General features: G+C 36.3%; 1 protein-coding gene across 7 annotated transcripts in view; it reads right to left on the reverse strand.

The window, feature by feature from the left end:
* The window catches only part of LOC133530542 (filamin-A), a 127,363-nt gene that overhangs the window by 98,924 nt on the left and 3,382 nt on the right, over positions 1-25,057 (reverse strand). For 2 of the 7 annotated variants that reach the window (XM_061868489.1, XM_061868486.1), the window contains exon 1: positions 15,900-16,031. The exons of 3 other annotated variants lie outside the window; for them this stretch is intronic. The gene's annotated coding sequence lies outside the window, so the exon portion shown is untranslated. Of the gene's footprint in view, positions 1-11,591; positions 11,705-15,899; positions 16,032-25,057 lie in introns of those variants that run through there. 2 more of the 7 variants (XM_061868488.1, XM_061868483.1) reach the window with 1 other exon arrangement.

The following is a 25,057-nucleotide window of genomic DNA, read 5'->3' on the forward strand; positions in this document are numbered from 1 at the left end:
TCAAAAAATGCTCGTGGCGTATTCCTTTACAACAAGTTAGTAACTCACGCCACTCGCCTTTTTTGACCCTTCTTATACAACTGTTGCATAATAGTATTTTATGCATCAGTTGTATAAGAAGGGTCAAAAAAGGCGAGTGGCGTGAGTTACAATGTGAGCCGGAGCCGAAGGCGTAGGCGAACATTGTAAAGGAATACGCCACGAGAATTTTTTGACCTACTTATACAACGTTGCATACAATATTTTTCCTACGAGTCAACAAAAATAAATCTTAATTTAGGTAAACAAATTACAGCAAAAGTATATAGCCAAGACGCGCGAGCATACCTTGTTACGCGCCCGGCCCGCCCCGGGCCGCGGCCGGCCGGTCGGCGACACCTTCTCGTAACTCATGAGGCCCTGGTACTTGCTACTTGCTAAATTAATTTTTTGGACAGGTTTTTCTCAATTTTGGCCACCGTAGCCTACGGAGCGACGCTAAGCGGTCTTCGTAGTCTATGGGTGTTGCTATATTACGGGTGTCACATGCGTGTTTCTGACTTATTTAGTAATTATTTTTACTATGCAACCAAATGAATATTTTGTAAGTTGGCATCAATGCACTTAGTTTAAAACCGTATTCGTTTTGGTTTTGTTAGGTTGGTAGCCATTAATCGCAGTAACGTTATAGCGTATAAAAGCACAAGAGCTTTTATGAGGAATAGACAATATAGACTTTTCTTGAAATCTTTTATGTATGTTCTTATATTCGTGTTAATGAATGCATAAATGACAGATAATAGTAGAGGAGTAGGAAAAATACTATAATAGTAAGGATTACGAATACGTGATAAGATTGATAAGTGAGTGAAGAGACTTTTTGCATATTATAATAAGTTATAAAAGTAGTTACTTTAATAATCAGTTTCCGTACGGTCGAGTCACAACATACACCGCCATAGGTACAGTTGTGCCTATGCCTCGGCAGAGGGGAAATAGTAAGAATGCCGTCTCCCTTCCCGGTGTTTCTTGAAGCGCAATAACGATCCGGATCTGGGTCAGGCGACCGACACTTCGTTTTTTATGACGGGTCATCGGTGGTCACGTGGTGCTTTCTATAGAAAACGAAGTGTCGGAAACCTAGGCCCAGACCCGAACCATTCTAGCGTGTGTCACTTATAATAGTATTTTATACAATCGTGATATAATAGAAAGCTTTTCAGTCGAGTACCGTGTTTTGGCAACGAAGCTTGCTGAGTTGCCAAAGTGAGGTACGAGATTGAAAAGCTTGATTATATCACTATTGTATAAAATACTTTTTCTACGAGTCAATAATTATATTTTTATTATTTTTATTATACCTACATTATTACACAAATTGACTAGTCCCCCGGTAAGCTCAATAAGGCTTGTGTTGCGGGTACTTAGACAACGATATATATAATATATACATATTTATAAATACTTAAATACATAGAAAACATCCATGACTCAGGAACAAATATCCATGCTCATCCGACGAATAAATGCCCTTACCAGGATTTGAACCCGGGACCATCGGCTTCATAGGCAGGGTCACTACCCACTAGGCCAGACCGGTCGTCAAAATAATAATAATACTTTAAACTAATAAAATCATACAGACAAACAAAACAAAAGTATACAGCTATTTAAGATACGCGAGCAGCCGCGATACCTTCATACTCGTGCGCGCTCCGGCCGCCCGGACCCGGCGGCGTGGTCAACGACACCTTCTCGTAACTCATGAGACCCTGGTACTTGCTCCTTGCTCAATTCAATTTTAGACAGTTTCTTCTCGTATTTTGGCACCGTAGCCTATGGAGACTAACAAGCAATGGGTAAGCAGTTTTCGTAGTCTATGGATGTTGCTATATTAAAGGTGTCACATGTGCGTTTATGACTTATGAAGCAATTGTTTCTACTATACAAAACGATAGCTAAAATAAATAATTAATTTGAGCTATCGTTTTGTTTCGTCCTCTTGACCGCGGCGAGCTGTGATTGGTCCATTTCATTATAGTTGACTAAACCGTTTCGAAATGAATGTTATAGTTCAACCATCACAGTCGACGAATAGAAAAAACTTTATTGATGTTATCGGGAAACTGTGATGAGTAGGAAGCAATAACTAAGTAGGTTAATAGGAATAGGAAATGAGATTATCCTCAAAATAAATACTATAGTCTGGCAGTGGCTTTCAGGCGTCATCTACAAAGGAATGCTGCATACACGGGCGGATGGACGCGGCGGAAACTTCCGCAATTAAACTGCTAATACAGCTATCTTGGTCAATAATCCCAATAATATTTGTACCTTGTACACTGCCTACGCTGGCATGTAGGCGCGAAGTGTATGGTGGGGGTATAGTAAAGCGATCACAGCGCATGCGGTGGTAATAATTGGCACTAACATTTGCTAACAAATGGAATTATTAATTTACGATATTTCTTAAGATCATATAATTTTTATTGTGTAACCAAATGGGATGCCATTGTAATCTATATGAAATGCTTAATACAACTTACGTATTTCATTTGATGATTGGTACTGTATCCATGTAGATAGCTTTGTAAATACCAGATACCTATTAGGTGATCTTTTTCTGGATGTCAAAATTGGAATAGTAAGTTAGCCCACAAGATGGCAGAACCTACTATGCACAAGAAAACACGTGACGTGTAAATATGCATGTTTATGGTTCCGATTCAGGCCACCAGATGGCAGACCCTCCAACGCGCACGGTCCCTATACCCCATTGCGAACTTTTTTTAACCGACTTCAAGATTTCAAAAGGAGGACGTTATCAATTCGGTTGTATGTTTTTTTTTTGTGTTTGTTACTGCATAACTCCGTCATTTTTGAACCGATTTTGAAAATTTGACAAATGGGGTCCATGAGGAATCGAAGGAACTCCTTAAATGTTAAAGGCATATTGTACAAGTAAATTGCACATGCATCATATTCATCATTTGCCCCATCAGCATTTAGTTTATATAAAAGTGTTATAATTAGTCAATAAGTACCTTTTTCCATTCATTAATTAATCACGTTCGCTACTATATAAGTGTGCACACCTATCAAGTTATAATAAAGCAAGTTTATATCAAGAATTCGTCTTTCGTGTTTCACATTAATATCAAGATATCTATCAAGTAAATGTTAGAGTTAGCAAGTACTCTAACACATATATATAGTGATCTTAGTATTTTCATCAACAAATCAAGTATTTACATTTGTAGAAGTGACATTTGAGGCACATTTTTATATTTCTATTCTATTTAGTTTTTTTAATAATTATCTTATATCTTGCGGGTATATTACCAGTCAACCATAGGGCCAATCTAAAAAAAACATATTAAGTACCTCCTTTTCTACATAATTAGGCGTAGGACGCTGTCTTTTTAATTTCATTGTATGAAATCCAAAATTAACAATAATCGTTCTTTCACCGGTCTCCCTCATTAAAGTCGTTTTTTTTTTCTTAAAACTTATGTAGTCCGAGGGACAACTCTATGTTGTTATAGCACAAACGGATTAGGCAGAATTTTCGATTAAAGTTCCTAGACAGCATGATTTTTCCGACATCGTTAGCTAAGATCGTCATATTTCAACCAATGCAACAAAAAAAACTTAATAAATTATACACTTAAACCTTCCTCAAGAATTGTTCTATCGATAAGTGAAAACCGTATGCAAATCTGTTCAGCAGTTTTTGAGTTGGGGGACATATTATAGGATATAGTGATTTAACGTTTCCCGCTAGATTTGCGTTGCATTGCGTGCACGTAACCATTAGCCGCCAGGCCTATAAAAAGGTAACCCGTTCCATTCTAACCTAAATTGAAATTTTAACAAATCAAAGTTGTATTTAAGAGCTTGTGTCAACGTCCTATATTTGGTTTAGTATTAATTTTCACGTTTTCCTTCATAAATCTTTTTTTCTTCTTCATAATTCAATTTGAGCTCTTTCGAATTATACCTCACTTTGAAATTTTGCTCCTTGGTTCCTTGTGTATCTTTTAGGTACGGAACCCTAAAAAAGGATAGGTACTTATAAGCCTAAGGGCTACTTAATGGGACTGGCTACTATTTATAGAAGATACAAAGAAAACAATTCGGGTATGATCAGTTTCAGTCAATTAGAAATAAATCAAAAACATCTTTTTAATTGCAGAGTTCTATAAAACTCGAATATTATCAAAGAAAAACATTTTAAAAGAGAAGTCAGTCGAATTTGTTACAAAATCTCATACAACCAACCAATTTCACTGCCTCCTGCGGCTAGTATTTTTTTCTTTAAGTACCTTTTTTCATTAACCGACTAGCATTAACATCCAAAAACAAACCCAAATAACCACTTCATAAGAGCATGATATATTTTACCTCCGGCCGATTCTGTTTTTACAATAGGATACATTTCTCACTCTATTTTGATACGTCCTCGAATCAGCGTGCGCCACGGCACCAATCAGCTTAAGAGGCTGTCAATACCTAAAGCGCGCACACTGTCTATTTGTATCGGAGTAAATGAGATAGCACTGTCGCATGTTACTGGGCCTGGGCAAGGGAATAATAAGAAAAATATTTATATAAAAAAAAGTGGATTATTAGTGTAATATTTTACTCAATAGCGGTTTAGATATAAATGTTTTGAAATTGTGATTTTAATTGCAGACCCATAAGTCATAACAATAAAGACATAGAACCGTTTAATTGTGATTTTAAGACCAATCTTTGCAATTATTTTCTATCGAGCCGATTTCGTTCAATCATGTATCAAGTACAACCACGGTCTTTGAAATATAATTAATATGAACATATATTTTTCTTACTTGACTAAAACAAATAGTGTTTCTTAAAAAACTGTTTAAGTAACATCAATTTCAAGGACATTGGGTGTTGACAGCCTCTTAAACCGCTAACGCTGATTAACTGTGAGGGGGCAGGGGAAGGGAGCCTCACTTTACGGGTGTTTTAAATTTTTTTGACGACCAGTTTGACCTAGTGGGTAGTGACCCTGCCTACGAAGCCGACGGTCCCGGGTTCAAATCCTGGTAAGGACATTTATTCGTGTGATGAGCATGGATATTTGTTCCTGAGTATTTATAAATATTTATATATTATATATATCATAGTCTAAATACCCTCAACACAAGCCTTATTTTGCTTACTGTGGGACTTAGTCAATTTGTATAATAATGTCCTATAATATTTATTTAAAAAAAAACTGCAGGTACCAAGGCCGACGATAACAGGATGTTTATTTAGTCACCTGCAATAATGTACGGGGTGAATATCTAGATCATACTGAGCAACTTTTACTATGGGACCAAGCCCGAAATCACGAAATAAAGTTTTACTCACTCATAGAATATGTCAAGGTCAGTCAGACAGCCAAAATGTATGAAATATTATTATAATTATATAATTATAGGCGAGCAGCTATTTAGCTGATGAGCCTATGTCACACAGTGTCCTGTATTTTTTTTTTCATTCGTCGGTCTAATTAGTGAGACCAATGAGGGAAAGATGTATGTTTGGAGAAATTACCATCCAGGAAATATCAGGAATTTTAAGCTTACGTCCGGGTATTTGTCAGGATATTGCATTTTTTCATATGGGAACGACTCAAGCTCGTGTCAAAATTAGAAAACCATATCAAATATTTAATACAGAATCGGCCCCCGTTACACCATCAACACACGATCATAAATCTGTTACTGAAGCCTGAGAGCCCTTTAGATCCAACAATAATATTTATCTTACAGCTGTAATATGATTCGATCTGCTCACCTTTAATGTATTGCTGCTTTAATAATATTAATAATACACAAGTCGCTGAATAGGGTTGTTTCCATCTACAAATCTTTGGGCAGAATTGTATCCCAATAAATTCTTTTGGATTATAAAAACATGTTAAACTACTTTTAGGGGACCTGTAATGACCATATTTTTGTAAATATTGAATTTAAAATATCTTTTGGCACACGTCACGTGACCAAACTCGAAACGTCATTGAAGATTCTGATGACGTCACAACTCTCGGATTAACACAGTTGACAGTTCGTATCTTCTACGTGTGTATGTAGTTATGTGTCAAACCGTAAACTGTGACGTCACACAATTTTCAAAGAGCGTTTTGGGCGCCAAAGCATTAATTAATTTAATTTAACATATTTAAAGCCGTTTTTAGTATAAAAGTTGAATTTTAGGGCAACTTTTAGTTAATATAGAACGTAATACAAGCGTTTCAAAAAATTGGAAACAACCATATTCAGTAACATACTGAAATGACATTTTGTGTGTTGATAATAACTTACGTTCAAAACCCACAAGTAATAATGATTTCAACCACATAGAACCCTAGAGTTGTCAGTAGTCTAGGATATGATTTATGATAAATAATATTTTTCATTTCTCATGCTGTGAAAGTGTTGTTGTTTAAAAAGTGTGCAGAAAATGATACGTTTCTGCTCTAGAGCAATGTACTTTCTAAGTGAGTTTTATTCTTTTTTTTTGATGAACAATTAAAATGTTGGTTTTAAATGCATTTGTTGTACAATTCCCATTCTTATTCAAACTATCGAGTTTATACCTAAATTGTTAACTGAAAGTAACCTCAAAAAGTACTACTGAATTTTATACTTCGCCGTGTTTTTTTTAATGCACTTGTATTTTACTTTCCTATTATTCGAAATGAGAAGTAGAGTGCTTAACTCTGGTGAAAGGCACCCCTTCATCCCTTGGTTAACAATCTACTATTTATCTATTAGAATCGACAGGAACCTGATTTTGAGTAGAAACACAAATTGGCAAAGAACTTACGCATATAACAAATCTAGGTACAAACTATTCAAGAAATATGCAAATAAAGCAGATATTTATAAAGTTTGACCGCTGTTCTCCGCTGAAAGTCTAACGACGGTGATACAAATTCGACACAGTGATTCATCGAAGCGAAACATTATAACAAATTGTTCTGGAGCGTAATGTCGGAGCGAAGACGAATGGTCGATGTAATCGGTTATTATTTCACGCCTCAACACTTGGGATGGGAAACATATGTCAAATTTCATCTTACTATTATCATTTTATTTATTGTAAATAAAATTTTACTAGGCATTCAGGCTTAAGGAATGCAGCTATGAATCGAATTCATGCTCATACATTCACCTGTAATAATATTGCATCTACAATTCTACACACATAAATATCATATTTAAACCCTCTATGATGCGTTCATAAATAACAAGTTACGGCCATCAGAAAGACAAAGTTATATTGTGACACTTATTTGTGAAAACGTTATTCTTGCGTAATAATAACGTTGAAAATCAATTTGATTTTCGACAATTAAATTTCGAACACCTCTGGAAAAGAAAGGAATTTAATCTCCTCTTATCTAGTATCAGTCGAGATGATATTTTATTGAGTTGGTGATCAAATGCCGCAACAGCTGTTGTAATTTGCAGTTCCTGAACACATCATAGAGATATTATAATATGTAACACTGCTTCATCTACACACACTGTACATACACATGTTAAGGCATTAAAACACTAGTATGATATTTTTATGAAACTCGCTTTCAACTCATTCCATAACTCCACGATTTCATTATGTAGCAGTTACATAAACTACCCATTACATAGCAACGCGCGACTACGCGCGTGCGTTGACAATAGAATCGTTTTTATTTTCATTACAAATTATATTTTTAACCAATATCCCAAAACAGCTATACTTTTACTTACTTGAAGTTTTGAAATTCCGAACTTTTCTTTATTATGCTAGACCTGCTTGTGACATCTTGTTTTCCAATACCTCGACCTTCACCTCCCGAAACCCGGCCTTCACGTCACGGCCACAGCCTTCGGCAGGAGCTCACTGAAGGCCGTGCCCTTCCCAAGGCCGTCCTTGGACCTAAGGTCGTTGGAGGTCGAGGCCGAGGGTTGCGTAGGCTCGATCTGTGACGCCACAGGGGAGGTATAACAGAGACAGAGATATCCTTGTATATGTGAAAATTTTACCGATATATTCTCTACGGGGGTTAGATTTACCCTTCCGCCGAACATTTTTAGGAGTCACGTTTTCCTTTTGACGTAATATTAGAACATCGTTACTAATAGATAGATAGAATTCTCTTTATTGTCAGACCTCAGTAAAATATACAGCTTAAAGAAAAACAATTGATTAATAATAGAGGCGACAACAGGCATATTTAAACTTTAAAAAAATGTATCTTAGTTTTTGCTCATCACACGAATAAATGCCCTTACCAGGATTTGAACCTGGGACCATCAGCTTCGTAGGCAGGATCACTACCCACTAGGCCAAACCGATCGACAGTATTGTATAATAAAATTACTTTATTCTTTAACAACTTAACTCAATAAATAAAAAAACCGGCCAAGTGCGAGTCGGACTCCGGGTTCCGTACCATTATCTATAAAAACGGTCACCCATCCAAATACTAACCCCGCCCGACGTTGCTTAACTTCGGTGATTGGATGAGAACCTCGAGATTGGAAATAAATATTTAACTTATTCTGTTTTTAGTACTTGTTGTTATAGCGGCAACAGAAATATTTATATATTATATTATATATATCGTTGTCTAAGTACCCTCAACACAAGCCTTATTGAGCTTACTGTGGGACTTAGTCAATTTGTGTAATAATGTCCTATAATATTTATTTATTATTATTTATTTATTATTATTACTTGCATTTTTTATGAATCCCTTATGATTGTTACTAAATTAATAAATAATGCGATTTGCAATACGTTGCAGCATTCCTTACCTAATGACTTGGCCGGCAATAATCTAAAATGGTTTATTTCAGTAAGTAAGCAATGAGAAAGCGTTTGACTTTTTTACTGTGAAATAGTTTTAATTAACATACTTTTAATTAACATAATAAATTAACTCTTGAATCTGCATATTAAAGTCAGTATTTTTTATTCTTTCTATTTTTGGCAACTAGTTTACAACAGAATAAAATAATCAAGTATTGTAATATTGCGTATTTAAAATTTATTCACGCGATATAAAATGTTAAGTACACACATCATTTTGTTCTTGTTTCGAATAAGTGCAAAAAGACCATGACATTGAGTAACGATCTATTTTAAAATGCACTTTTCTCCTCGAAAATTAATCTTTGTCATATTCGTCATTGTCAGCTTTTGACAAGGTTTTAGAACGACATGTAATTAAAAATTTACAGAGAGATACCTATGTTCATAAATATATCATTTTCGACATAAATTGTCAGCCAAAGATCAACGGACACGACCCGACAAAGATATTTTGCAACGTTTAACGTTGTGATATAACGTAAAAATGATGTATACATTTTTGACAGTCACTGTACCTACATACAAAGTATGCAAAATATATGTCCAGCGGCAAATTTCTGATTTTAAATGTTGATAAAAAAAAACTAAAAACGCATAAACCAACCTATTTATTTTTAAGAAAAGAACATAAATGTCATTGCGATACCGTTCACTGCACTCAAATGACTCAGTTGGCACCTACAAAGTACGAGAAAAAGCATTTCACAGTAAACAGAGAAAGTCAAATGTCAAATTCTCATGTCAAAATTTAATTTGACAGGTGCTGACATGCCCGATGAAGCGAGCTGAGTTTCTTATTTTTATTTATTCAGTGACAATCTTACTATTTTCATTCAGCGCGGCGCTACTGTCTTCACAATGAGGGTTAATTCGTACGTAATTAGTTTAGTTCCAAGTTTAGCCGCGTGCAAAGATAAGCTGGTTGTTGAAACGTAGGTTTCTTTTTTCGGTTCCGTTTGATGCTCAGTGACAGCTGTGTTGTTTTTAAATGAGTGCTAAATGATGTCGGTGATACTTCTTGACTAACTATAGGTGACTTCTGACTAAAAGTTTTAAAATATATTTTTTCTGTTCCCGTACTTTTATTTGTCATTTAAAGGGTCGTGCACACATCTTTAAAACCCTACCTTATAGTTGTCAAGACAAGTCTTTAGTCTATTTCCCAAAAACGCATTTGTGTATACACGCAGTATCTTTTTGGCACGTTTCGATACTTCGTGTAATGACCACTTAAAAAATATTGTATGAAATACATTGTTGCCAATCTTATTTTAAATGTCATCTCTGACAAATAAGTAAACCATAGACAAGATTTTTTAATTTCATTCATTCATTTCCCGCCCGTACCCTCCATTCCAAAGAGCATATAATCACTACGTGCTCCATTCTTTGCTAAAATTGCGTTTAGTATCTCCATTTAGGTATTTTATGAGATTATTTGTAACTAATACTATTGAACTGTCAAGACCATTGAACATAATATAAATAGTTGTAGAGCCTGAGGGACTGTATTTTGAACATCCAAGCAACTTTAGGTAGCATCAACACGATCCGAGGTTTAAAAAGGCCTCTAAAACCTACCTCATCATACTTTTTTTCCTTTTTATGTGAAGAAATAAACAACTCTTTTTTATGTACCTACAATCAAATGCAATAATATACCAAAGCGTAAAAAAAATATCTACATATTGCCAACTTCATTAATTTCAAGGAATTATGATGCAGAATCTACATAGAGATGCAATTTATATATTTCAAGCTTGCATTTGTATATAAGCTCTATTTTCCACGAAGCTTAGTAGAAAATAGAGCTTATAAACTATGATTTTTATAAATGAGACGTTTCTGATTTGTAGAATAATGATCAATATTATTAAGTTTTTAAAAAGTAGGATAAATAATTTAAATTATTAATATCAGATCATACGTTTTCAGCAAGAGTAAAATATCAGCTCTATTTGAACTACTGGGAAATACCTAACAATTCCCATTATCAGTTTTCGGAATCCCATCTCAAAAAATGCCAATATGCATGTACGTACATATTATACCCAATATATGTACATACTTATATACAAAGGTGAGTGTCGCGGGTTCAATGGTTTTTCTCAAAAACTGTCCAACGCGCCTAAAGAAGTTTTCACTTCAAAAAGTTTCTGAAGCGAAAGTATAATATCGTTAAAAGTTTCAGTATGTTTTAATACCGATTTCAGTAATTTCTAATTGATAACTAAAACTAAAAAAAGAAAAAATTAGTTATTCTCTTTGTCTTGGCAGTTCGCTTAAATTCTTATAATACATATTTGTTTGAACAATGGCAATGTTGCCAGTTCATCATCAATAAATAAGAAAACGACTTCCCGGTGGCAAAGTGTACTAAACTAACGCACTTATTATTTAATTAATATTTATTTTATTTGTGATTATTTTAAACTCTTACAGATTCTCAATACCTTTTCTTTATCTTTCCTATTCATATAAAACTACTTTGCAACTGTCATAACATCATAATATAACAAATTTACATAAACGAAATTACGACCACTAACTTTGTTGCAAGACTTTGAAGACATAAATAGCCACACCGATTTTTTATATTATTGTCACATGATACTCATTGCTAACACTATATTAAACAACAATCACTAGTTACCAACGTAACAGCATCAAATTACATGCAACCTAAACCTCACCTTAAAAATTAAAAAATAAATTAAAAAAAAACTTACCGCGCGCAAAATCACAACCACAGACACTATTTTAACTTTTTCCAGGACCCGGATACGCGCGTGGGACCCGTACGTCTACGCCACGGTACTTGTAGTATAAGTTTAAAATATCATATCAACGGTACCAACATCAGGAACGTTGGCGGCTATTAATACTTCGGTCGGGCATCGTTATATGAAAATTCGGGTTTACACCCAGATTATGTCAGGATTAGTTTAATCGCCATCTTAAGTATTTGACACAGTTGGAAGTAAAACCAAAAGGCGATTTCAAATTTGAATGTTTAATTGCTTGCAGTTTATTAGGAAAGGAATTCAGTCCTGAGAGAAAAATATAATCATTTTTTTTATTTGTATTTATTTATTTTTATTAAATTGAATAGTACCACTGCTTCAAGGGAAAAACGATAAATATGTTTTTTTTTTTGTTCTAAATTTGGTATTTTTTACACCCTTGGATTATAAATGACTTCCTCTTTATTTTATTCTTTATTACACTCAATAAACCCTGTTGTCAAATTGTTTGTCATCTTTCTTCGCCTTAAATGCAGATAATCGAAGTTTTAGAAAAAGACTGGAAAAAAACTTTGTATTAAATTTGACACAATAATAAATAAATTGTAAGCTGAAATAGCCGTAATAGGTACCTACAGAAAAAGTAACCAAATCCTCTAGCCGGCTGGGTACCGGCAGCCATTATTCTTGAGTACGTCAGCTGCAGAGAAAAGATAGGTACCCCTGCATAGAAGATAATCGTTCCGAAAGAAAAAAAAATGTGTCCCCCCCCCCCTCTAACTTTTGAATCATAGGTCAAAAAAATATGAAAAAATCGTGGTAGTAGAGCTTAAGAAAGACATTAAATGAAAACTATAGCGGATATGATCAGTTTAGCTGTTTTTGAGTTATCGCAAAAAGTTTCCCCTTCATAGTAAAAAGACGTACTATCCACAATTCATGTATTGTATGTACGCTCGAAATGGGCAATCTATTGACACCTACCTATATTGTATATAAATGACATGTTATACCTTTGTACACAGATTTTGGCAATAAAATTATCTTTATCTTTACTTTTATCTTTATCTTCATGCCTTGGTTAATAATCTACTATACTTTAAGCTCCAGTTTAGCTTATTGTGACGGAAAAGTAACTACGGAACCCTACTGTAAGCATAGCCCGATATGCTCTTGGTCAAATTTCTTAAATGTGTTTATACCATTACCTAGGTATTTAATATATTTCAACAAGGTAAATCTTCAAACACTATTTAGTATTTAAATTGCATCCTAGGAGCGCCGAGATCATTTCCGTTGCTCCTAAATGCGACAGTGAATTCGCGTGACTAACACACTCGGTACTCGTAATAACGACGTCTGGCGGAGAACTTTACTGACCTATTTCATAATTATTGTGCAGCTGGAATTTAGTATCATCACACTTAGGTCTTAGGACTTAGCTATGCTCAAAGGATATCCACAATATTTTCCATTTATTTGCTCGGAAGTTAGCTGGAAGAGATTGATTATTACTTCATTATTTTAAAATTATGGCTATAGTGAAGTGGGACTATTTCGCCAGTATGTTAACGGCACTAATCATGGGACATTTAAGAGTAAATTTGGAGTATTTTTGATATTTCACCGACATCTGTAAAATTTCTACCACTTTATGCTTTAAAAGTTGAATGTCCAATTCGTCCTTTATGTTTTCTATGTATTTAATGAAAGCTACTGCAATTGGTTTTAATATTGTTAAACCTAACTTAAAAATGATTTTTCTTAGGAAGATTTCTTTGAATTGGCGCCTAGCCTTTTTTAACGCTGAGGTACAATTATTTTTATTACGCCAGGATTTAGTACCTTTAATGTTTAATCTGTTAAGTTCAAATAACTCAGAAAATCATGTCTTAAAAATAATTTTACTTAGGAAGATTTCTTTGAATTGGCGCCTAGCCTTTTTTAAGACATGATTATTTGAACTTAACAGATTAAACATTAAAGGTACTAAATCCTGGTGTAATAAAAATAATTGTACCTTAGCGTTTTTTCTTAAAAATGAAATCGATAACTTGAAAAATTATAACGCCTGCAAAATTGTAATAGCAAGCAAAATATAAAATGAGTAAAACTTGGAAACCACAAATAAATTGACTCGTATTATAATTGAATATGAACGTACAAAAATTTGACTTTTATAGAATCTATCAATAACCACGGGAACATAGCGTAATAAAGTACACCCGCCATTCTGACTGTCAGGATGGCGGGTGTACTGTTTTTAGGGTTCCGTAGCCAAATGGCATAAAACGGAACCCTTATAGTTTCGCCATGTCCGTCTGTCTGTCTGTCTGTCTGTCTGTCTGTCTGTCTGTCTGTCTGTCTGTCTGTCTGTCCGAGGCTTTGCTCCGTGGTCGTTAGTGCTAGAAAGCTGAAATTTGGCATGGATATATAAATCAATAAAGCCGACAAAGTCGTACAATAAAATCTAAAAATTTAATTTTTTTTAGGGTACCTCCCCTACACGTAAAGTGGGGGTGAATTTTTTTTTCGCTTCAACCCTAGAGTGTGGGGTATCGTTGGAAAGGTCTTTCAAAACTAATAGGGGTTTTCAAGAAACATTTTTTGATAAAGTGAATATATTCGGAAATAATCGCTCCGAAAGAAAAAAAAATTGTGTCCCCCCCCCTCTAACTTTTGAACCATAGGTCCAAAAAATATGAAAAAAATCGTGGAAGTAGAGCTTAAGAAAGACATTAAATGAAAACTATAGCGGACATGATCAGTTTAGCTGTTTTTGAGTTATCGCAAAAAGTTTTCCTTTCATAGTAAAAAGACTTACTTTAATTAGGTACTGATTATGCAAATTTGCCTATTTGTTTAACTCGGGTGAAAGGTACCGTTTCATCCCTTGGTTAACAATTTACTATACTTTAAGCTCCAGTTTAGCTTATTGTGACGTAAGAATCACTACGGAACCCTACACTGAGCGTGGCCCGACATGCTCTTGGCCGGTTATTTAGTGATAACTTTAAGTACAATTTTTTAAAGGAGGTACTAAATAGTACAAATTAGGTACAAAATTATGGTATGGTTTTCATTTAATTTTATTTAGGTACACGCGCCATTCTGACTCTGACGCTTTTATTAGGTATGTAACTATGTAATGGAATCTAAGGTAACTAATTTAACCATCTTCCAAGGATCGTAGCGTCATGAAAATTGACAGCTGTATGTAGTTCTGATGACAATACAATAATATGGTACTGTCGAACTGATCTGATGATGGAGCCGAAGATATGAACTGGAACTTCATGATGGAACATCGTATCATAGCTGTGTATGGATTTGTTAGAAAAGTCTTGTAATGAACTTTGACCATGATTAGGTTTCAAGGTCTGATAATGAAGCCGGAAGATAGGCACTGGCATTAATATCGTATCATAGTCGTGTTTGCACTTGTGAGAAAGGTCACGTAATGGACTTTGAACACAATCAAGTTTTACATTTATAAAAGCGTGTTTTTCTAGTGTTTTTAAAACTATTAATTTATTACACTTGAGTATAGCTAAATAAGTATATAGATATAAATAGCTATGTAGATGCCTCAACCTCACTGTCCAAGGCCCTAGATCACGCGGCCGCGGTAGGCCTAAGAAGCGCTGGCTGGACGTCGTGACAGACGACATGGAAGCCGGGCAAAGTGGAGAAGATTAAGTAGGAAAGCGGGCCCTGGCGCTAGAGTGGGTAAACGCTAGGTTGAAGAAGACTACCTAAATAGGTCACATTTTTTCAAGTGACCTTTTTTCTAACGTCGTCTATGGCACCTGTTATTTTTAACCGACTTCAAGATTTCAAATGAGGAGGTTATCAATCATCATCAGCAGTTCCACTTCATCCAATGTCACTTTTTTAAATGTAAATGCTTGATTTGTTACAGAAAATACAAAAATCACTATATGTTTGCCTTTCACATTTGAAGAATTCACTCGATTCCTCATGGATCCCATCATCAGAACTGAGTTTTGACGAAAACGGGACCAATCTGTATATATATAAATTCAAACAAAAAAATAATTTTCAAAATAGGTTCAGAAATGACGGAGTTATAAAGTAACAAATATTAAAATAAATAAAAAAAAACACGTGTTACTTCCTTTTCGACATAATTAGGCGTAGGATGCTGTCTTTTTAATTTCATTGTATGAAATCTAAAATCAACAATAATCGTTCTTTCACCGGTCTCCCTCATTGAAGTCGGTTTTTTTTCTTAAAAATTATGTGTAGAAAATATTAACAAAATGTTCTTACATGCTTAATGTTTTCGCCACACGATCGTGCTATTCTGTGCTTTATACAAAGTTGCTGTTACAACAAAAACACGGCGAGTAGTGTCGCAGCGGTTGCTATAACTCATGCGCACCCGCCCGGCGCAGGAGCCGCGGTGAATGATTGCGTGCGCGCAGCGCTAAATAACAACATTAACAACTAACTATGATCCATGCACCAAAGCAGTAATATAATATAACTAGCTATCACTTGCGACTTCGCCTGATGTTTCAACTAGGAAATAAATCAAATTATTTTATGTTTTTTTTTTATTTGATTTTTAAAGTAATCACACTACCAACTACCAGGTATACATAAATTATAAACTGAAAATTATATATCATATCATATCATACACCAAAGAAGCTGAAGACGCGGGTTCAATTCCCGCCTCGGCTACCGGTGAACTTGGTCACTTCTGCTTTAGTGTATGATACCTATTTCAGTTTATGATGATGATTGGTAAAACCTAGAAACAATTTTCATCTTAATCGATTCAGCTGTTTAAGTGTGAAGAGTTACTAAGTTTTCGCATTTAGACTATTAGTTGGGATATAGGCTTAAAGATGAAATTATAAATAGAAATATATTTATTGCAAGAACATAGTGTTTTGATACAATAGATGGTTTTAAAATAAAAAGTCCTTATATTCTATCCTATAAAAGACATAAGTACAATATAAAGCAAGTGGCAAGCAAGTATACAAACAATACAATTAAAAATATAAAAATTTAGAACATATCTTCTTCTTTAGCATGAATTAAACATGTTTTAGTCAACATTTTCCATTTAGCTGCGCTTTACCACTGTACAAACGAATCAAGATTATTACTAACGAGCGTGAATAAGAAGTGCCTACAACCTAATCCTTGTTCTTCATCATCAGATCGGCTTGATCGTAAAGTAACGTGGGATAAGACAAACATTGAGGCACGAAAAACACTTGTAGTGGATCCTCATACTGTCTCTCTTACGATTTTCTTCTTCGGTGTTTTTCTTGCCTCCATGTTTGTTTATCCCACTGAGCAAGAGTCTTACCCCAACAAGATCGATGAAAAATAATTGCATTGTCACCCGAATCAAGTTTAGTTGGTTCACCTCACCTGTCATTAGCGTGGTGATATAAGCGCCTTGTTTGAAACTTACTAAATACTTGTTTCATCATAGCGTTTAAAACGTTAAAAACGAATAGGCTTATGTATTTCTATTTTCATATGACTATTTTCCTAGCTGTCTAACAGATCGGTAAAAATTTTATCGCGAAACTGATAGATTCATAAATTTAGCAAATTGAACGTTTTTCCTAATCTCTCGGCCTTGACTCCAACTGGAGTGCGCCATTGTTTAGAGTTTAGAAAACAAACAGCCGCGTAACGTTCAGAAATAAAATTCCTCACTTATAGTGGAACGCCTATGAAGTCAATCCTGACAATAATGAATAGAATCAGGCGTTACTGTGCGGAAATGCATATTAATTAAAACAAAAAATATTACTTTGCTAATCCGCGAAAAGACATGGCAACCCCAGCAGAGCAAGTGTTATTTTAAACGGCAAACTTCTTTGAAATTATGACTTTCACTTGACACATGCACAGGCTGGGCTATCAAAGTCGCTGTCAAGTTAGCTTGGTCTGACTCTACACGAGGAAACGAGGTTAAACGAGTACATGAGGATCAATTCATAACTGTCAGGAAAACATTGTGAGGAAACCTGCATACATCTGCGAAGAAATTCAAAGATGTATGTGAAGTCCCCAATCCACATTGAGCTAGCGTGGGGATTATAGCCCGAGCGCTCTCGCGCATGAGAGGAGGCCCGTGCCCAGCAGTGGGGCGTATATAGGTTAAATTATTATTATTTAACATGATACTTATTACGAGTCAAGGCATGCGTCTTTGTGATCTATAACTGGCTGTATATGGAACACTTTGCATTTTGCGTGTATTTTACAAACTGTGGTACATATATTATATGGGTACACTACACTTTTTAATTGTGGGTATTTTCCTGTTATTTCTATTCGAAACCACGAGGATAACAATACTAATAGGAAGAGAAACTGTCCCAAAAATTTCGTACATTTTTCGTTCCTTCCATTCTGTTATAACTGGTAAGGTCAGGTAGGGAATTTTGAGGAAGTTTACACTAGGGTACCGAACAAGTGGTCTCATTTTCAAATCACGATGATCCTGGGGAAATTGAAGGATGTAGGAGGCAAGAACTGTCCTCCAATTAGTCCTTAGAGCTAATGAGCAGAAAGTGGCTCATAATATGGAACCACGTCTGCAGTAATGTAGTGTCATAACATGCGTTATGACTGCTCATGAGCATAATATTATGGTTTAAGGGCAATTCTTAAGAAAGGAAGATCGCTCTTAAGATTTTCTTGTAACACTAGAGTCTAAGAAGCGCTGGCTGGACGTCGTGACAGACATGGACATGGAAGAAAACAATCTCACACCTGAGGATGCCGAAGACCGGGCAAAGTGGAGAAGATTGAGTAGGAAAGCGGACTCGGGCGCTAGGCCGGGACAACGCTAGGTTAAAGAAGAAGAAAATTAGAGATACTTGTGGTGCACTAAACACGGCGCAAGATATCGATGTTCGTCTGTAGACGGATATGTGGATTTGTTAGAGTAAAAATCATCGGCTACGGCTATCAATGCCATCATTACGCTTTCCATTTACGTCTCTCGGCGGCCTGTCTGTGAACGTGTCAATGAGACACAACATTCTCACTTCGCAGTAGCAGGTATATATTAACACGAGATGTAAAGTAAACAAAATCAAGTTCTAAATAAACGTACTCGAAACGCTGGAATGAAAACACTTGTCCATTTATTCAATGGACAAGTCTCCAATCCGCATTTGATTAACGCTACAGTCGAAATGCTTTTGTACAATAAGTTTTTTTTTTTACCAAGAAGTGGCAAACAAGCATACGGCCCGCCTGATGGTAAGCAGTCATGGATTACTGTCTATGACACCTGTTTTTTTAGGGTTCCGTAGTCCACTAAGGAAGCCTTATAGTTTCGCCATGTCCGTCCGTCTGTCCGTACGCGGCTTTCGTGATCATATAACTACGGAACCCTACACTACCTAGGCCGATTTGGTCTGACCCTAGTATTGAATTCTATGGATACCTCGATTCTGGACAGCCCACTAAACGCCCGACTAAACGACAACACGAAACATGAGCTTTGTCACTGGCGCTTGGCCAGCGTGCAATTATTTAATATTAGCTATCTGCTAATTATTTCTTTCACGCTGAGTTGGGGATACTGCCTACCTCTTTGTTACAGCGTCACCAGGGCCTCTGTTTTATAAAACATTTTACAGTACATATGGCGCTACTTTACCGCATTTGTGCGATAACTAGCACATTACGGTAAATATGTGGAAAATTTAAAGGGCCATATGTACTGTAAAACGTTGTACGATACACGTGCGAATAGGTAATTCGCAACTCGTGTAGATTTAAAACACTTCCTTTGGTCGTGTTTTAATTCATCGCCACTCGTTTCGAATTTCCTATTTTTCGCACTTGTATCGTAATGTACTATTATTATACGTTGACTTTTGACCGAAGCGTGTCAAATCTTACGTTATTTCAGTATTTTTTTTCTAGTATATAACTCGTGCAGTTGCTCGCGGAAAATATTAACCTATTTGAATTGTTTACTTATTTGAATTCTTTACAGTACGTCTGGCGCTACTTTGCCGCACTAGTGCGATAATTAGCACATTACGTAACTATGTGGAAAATTTAAAGGGCCATATGTACTGTAAAACGTTGTACGATACATGTGCGAATAGGTAATTCGCAATTGTGCCGTTTTGAAACACTCCCTTTCGGTCGTGTTTTATCCCCACTCGTAGGGAATTCCCTATTATTCGCACTTGTATCGTATTCGTAATGTACTCGTACTATTAGGAAGTCGTTCATTTTTACAAGCTTTTATTTAAGGTCCTGTTAGTATGTATGTTATTTTGTTAGTGTCAACTCTTGGAAGCTAAATTTGACCCACTTCCCGATTTCCGATAAACCTGAAAATTTGTAAACATACTCGTATGTAGGTCGGATGATAATGCAATGTTATGCTACCAGCTGATCTGATGATGGAGACAGGAGGTGGACATGGGAACTCTGTGATGAAACAACGCAACCTAATTGTGTTTGGGGGCTTAGAATTATCTCGATGAGTATTGCCTTACCACAAGCAATACTCATACGAAAAAAGTGGCTGTGACATAATCGGACAGACAGACGGACATGACGAATCTATAAGGGTTCCGTTTTTTGCCATTTGGCTACGGAACCCTAAAAAGTACAGTCAGCGACAAAAGCTTGTAACAAAAATGAAAATTTTGCCAAAAACTTATTTATTTAAAAGTTGTTTATTTAATACACGTGGTGAAAAATATAATGAATGTAAGCTGTCAGTCACGTTTAAATATAAATACAGTGCCAATTTGTCTTGCAACAAAGTCCCAGAACATAAATAACTTTCATTGACTGTATTATCTTTCATTATCCGTTTATTTTCGTCTCTGTCAATAAAGTCTTATTTATGACTTCCATCTGGTTTTATACTTTGCGAATCTGCTTATTTTGAATTATCGGTATTCCTTCGCAATTTATTTCTTTTTAGGGTTCCGTACCAAAAAGGTACAAAAGGAACCCTTATGGTGCGACTCTGTCCGTCCGTCCGTCTGTCTGTCTGTCACATCGCTAAATATACCACTTAGGCTATCGATTTGAATTTGGAATAGTTATGAACAACGCTAACCCAGACCCATTGAAGGTATTTTTTTTATTACACGAGATAATTCGAAGTTTATACGGAACTCTCGGTGCGCGAGTAAAACAATCTCGCACATGACCGGTTTTATAAATAGTCGCTGATTGGGCGTGTACGTTGTTTGATAGTATTTGAGATGACGATTAGGTATTGTGCAAGAGTTAAACCTAATATATAGTACCTAATCGTTTTGCAGTTTTTCGAAAACGATTCTTTCAGCTTTCTACTCACCGTTTGAACCCACAATTTTTGACCACTACACGATATCCTGATTAAACGAAGAGAAAATAAATTATATTAAAAATGATTACATATAGTACCTTCCCTACAAGTGTCTCACCGTCGTGTGTTAAACGATATTAACACACAGCAGCTCAAACATAGATCACTCCAGCTGTATCCTGGACTCTATAAACGAGTCGAACATCGGCAAACCAAAATAAATGTTAAATGAATCTCAAATCTCTGCCGACTGACCCCAACAGCAGCCCCAAAGGGTCATCAAATTATTTTAACACACGGTCAGACATGGCGCCTAAGGGCGAGGAACGAGCTAGCTCTACGGTCCCCCGTGACATCAAAGATTTTTTTTAAGTTGCCTAATAAATTTATGAGCACTTGGGCACCACGGTCCTTGAGTTTTGACTGCAAAAAGCACAAATATATGCCGGTCAGTGAGAGCTACGAGTATATATTTGCGGCATTTTGCCGTGAGAGTCAGAATGGCGGGTGTACCTAAATAAAATTAAATGGTAACCATACCATATTTTTGTACCTAATTTGTACTATTTAGTACCTCCTTTAAAAAAAATTGTACCTTACGGTACTTAAAGTTATCACCAAAAAACAGTACACCCGCCATCCTGACAGTCAGACTGGCGGGTGTACTTTATTACGCTATATTCCCTTGGTTATTGGTAAATTCTATAAAAGCCAAATTTTTGTACCTTCATATTCAATTATAATATGAGCCATTTTATTTCTGGTTTCCAAGTTTTACTCATTTATATTTTGCTTGCTATTACACTTTTGCAGGCGTTATAATTTTTCAAGTTATCGATCTCATTTTTAAGAAAAAACGCTAAGGTACAATTATTTTTATTAAGCCAGGATTTAGTACCTTTAATGTTTAACCTGTTATGTTCAAATAACTCAGAAAATCATGTGGAGTAGGAGTAGGAAGCTAGACCCCTGATTCTCCAGGGCAGGATTCTCTAGACTTAGGAAATAAAGTTCATAATACGAATTCTGCGAAGATGACCATCAACAGCACGCCGTCGCGTCATCTTGTCAGTTTTGATTAATCATGGGCAGATTTATCGCTAAAAGTGAACTCCATACGATTCGACCAGCGAAATCCATCAATAAATCGAACAGATATTTATTGATATAGGTATTTTACATGTTACTTTACAGCTAATGAAAAGTTTGAAGTCCTCTGTGACCTCTGTCTAGGCCACTACAGACAGGCCTAGGACAGATGGCCACTAGATAAATTACAGGTGATTTAAGCATTAAAAAAAACCGGTCAAATCCGAGATCATTTTACTCGCGCACCGAGGGTTCCGTACAAATTTTGAATTATCTATAAAGGCGAAAGACTTGATCAGAAGTACCTATGCTAAGTATAATTTTGTACAGCTCCATCGATCGGCAAATTGCGGCATATATATATATAATTCTCTATCATGTGGATGATAGTACTGGGGATGCCTATCTATTACACAGGCCGCGCCAACATCCCTCGTTCTGAGGTGCTGGAGAGCCGTGAAAACCTTGTGTCGGATATTGAGAAAACTCTATCCAGAGTTTCGGTGTGGGGTCGGGATAATTTAGTCCGGTTCAATCCCACTAAGACACAAGTTTGCGCTATTACCGTTACTGTAGTCCCACAGTTCCAAGGCGCAGTCCTTACCATGTCAGGGAGTATTGGGATCCTCGGTGTCGATATCTCCAGTGACGTCCAATTCCGTAGCCACCTGGAAGGGAAGGCTGCGCTGGCATCTAAAAATCTCAATAAAGTAAAGCGATACTTTACTCCAGGGCAAAGACTGCTGCTTTATAAATCGCAAGTCAGACCCCCTATGGAATATTGCTGTCATCTTTGGGCAGGAGCACCTGGATGCCAGCTTGGGCCCTTGGACTCAGTTCAAAGACGTGCTGTACGAATCGTCGACGATCCCAAACCACAGAATGCCCAAACTCACAAGCGGTATTAAACCTTTAAGTCTAAGGAGAGACTTTGCCTCCTTATGTGTGTTCTACCGCTTGTACAATGGGCTGTGCTCTGAAGAATTGTTTGACATGATGCTCACGGCTACTTTCTATCACCGCACCGCCTCATAACATGAGTTAACTACCAAAAAGACCTTAGCATATGAGTGATATAACCACAGAACTTGAATTTTTCGCTTACGCTAAACATCCTAATTCTGTGAGCGTGAATAAGTGACATGTCATGGGTTAAGCCTTTATAAGGCAGAAGGAATATATTTCCCACCTGATTTTGAACTTTATTTCAAGGTTCAATTTCTGCAAATATCCTTTTTACACCAAACTTTTTAACACGGCTAGAAAGAAAGAGACTTTACTCTGGTTTGTCAGGGCGTTCGACTCGCATTACATCCAGGAATACTCGTACATCCGTCGCCGACGCCACACATCAGCGTAGTTCCACATACGAATTCTACGAACTGTACCGTCAACAGTAACGTCGTCGCGTCGTTCTGTCAATTTTAGTTAATCATGGGGGACTTGGGGTAGTAAAAGTAAAAGTACCAAACTTTGTAAATTTTTTCGATATCGTGACGTGACGTATGCGTTTGCGTAAAATCTCATTTTGAATGGGATTTTGAGTTACCAAAACGTCCCGCTTGGCGCGCAGTTTCTAAATCCCATACAAAATGAGTCTAAACGCAAACGTCATCAACGGAGTGTGGAAGTTCAACAGGTCTTCTCATCCTCTGCTCCTCCATCAGCCTATGTCTCCCGGTTATGACACTCTTTAGGGGGCGTAAACCGGAAATGAGAAGGAAACAAAATACATGGCGCGCCGCGGAAAACTTGCGATGAAAGACATGGTCGTCACGAGGCTCTTTATCTTTTAACTCAATTCTCAATTACTAACGCGTACGTCACGTCACGCTATCTAATAAACTTACACTAGGGGTTCTGTCTAGCTAGAAGGACGCATTAGAGCGTTTTCACATTTCCGATATCGGATGAAGGATCCTAGGAGCGTCGCGCCGCGCCGGCTCCAGCGGTCATGCACACCATAGCAAACATTATGTCTACACCGCTGCTAATGTTATAGACGTGCATCAATGTTGACACTGTCCGATAGCTTCACCTTTACTTCGGTTTTTCAGAACGTTCGACTCGCCTATACCCAGGAATATATCCGTCGCCACACATCAGCGTAGTTCCAAATATGAATTCTACGAACTGTACCATCAACAGCACGCCGTCGCGTCGTCCTGTCAGTTTTGATTAATCATGGGGCAGATTTATCGCCGACACTAGCAGGATAATGAAATGAGATTTAAATGCATCTTTTAATAGATTAAATGATGGTTGAAAGTAGAGTATCTTTGTACATAAGAAGACACTGTAGTCCTCAGAGATTAATAGTCAGTAAAAGTGACGTCTTCGAATTTAATGCTATAATAAAGTAACATCTTCAGAATGAAGTGTCCTAAGAAAGTGCCTTACATCAAAAGTTTTCGTCACACTTATGAGGACCATTTCTAAAATATAATCTAAGTACTGTCAAATGAATATGAAAATGAAAAATATCTTTATTTTCTATTTACAGACATAGTAAACATTTGCTGGGGCCTCTCTTTAGGCTTACAAGGCCTGTGTTGAGACGTCCCGCTCTTCCACAACCGTAATTACTTATAGGTACATTATATTACAAAATTACAGAAAATCTTTTTTTTTTTAGGTATTTATATATATTTATTACATATATATATATTTTAATGTTTAGGATAGGAGTGTGTGTGTGTGTGTGTGTGTGTGTGTGTGTGTGTGTGTGTGTGTGTGTGTGTGTGTGTGTGTGTGTAAGCGTGCGTGCGCTTGGGAATACACTCTTTTGTTAATACCAAATACTACGCTGACTGTTCTATAAACAGGAAATACCTAAACGTTCAGAAATAGTGAAGTAGGACCTTGTAATTTATGTACACTAATAGTTTGTGTCCGAGATGTAAGGTAAGATAAAGTGTTGTTTTAGCTATGTTTACTTTTTACCAGTTAAAATATCCCGAGTAATTAGTTATGGTCAAGAATCCTGTCAGTTAATTTTCAATCGTGTAGCAAAACTTAACACAGC

The sequence above is a fragment of the Cydia pomonella genome, chromosome 23, assembly GCF_033807575.1.
Source record: "Cydia pomonella isolate Wapato2018A chromosome 23, ilCydPomo1, whole genome shotgun sequence".
NCBI classification, from domain to species: Eukaryota; Metazoa; Arthropoda; class Insecta; order Lepidoptera; family Tortricidae; genus Cydia; species Cydia pomonella.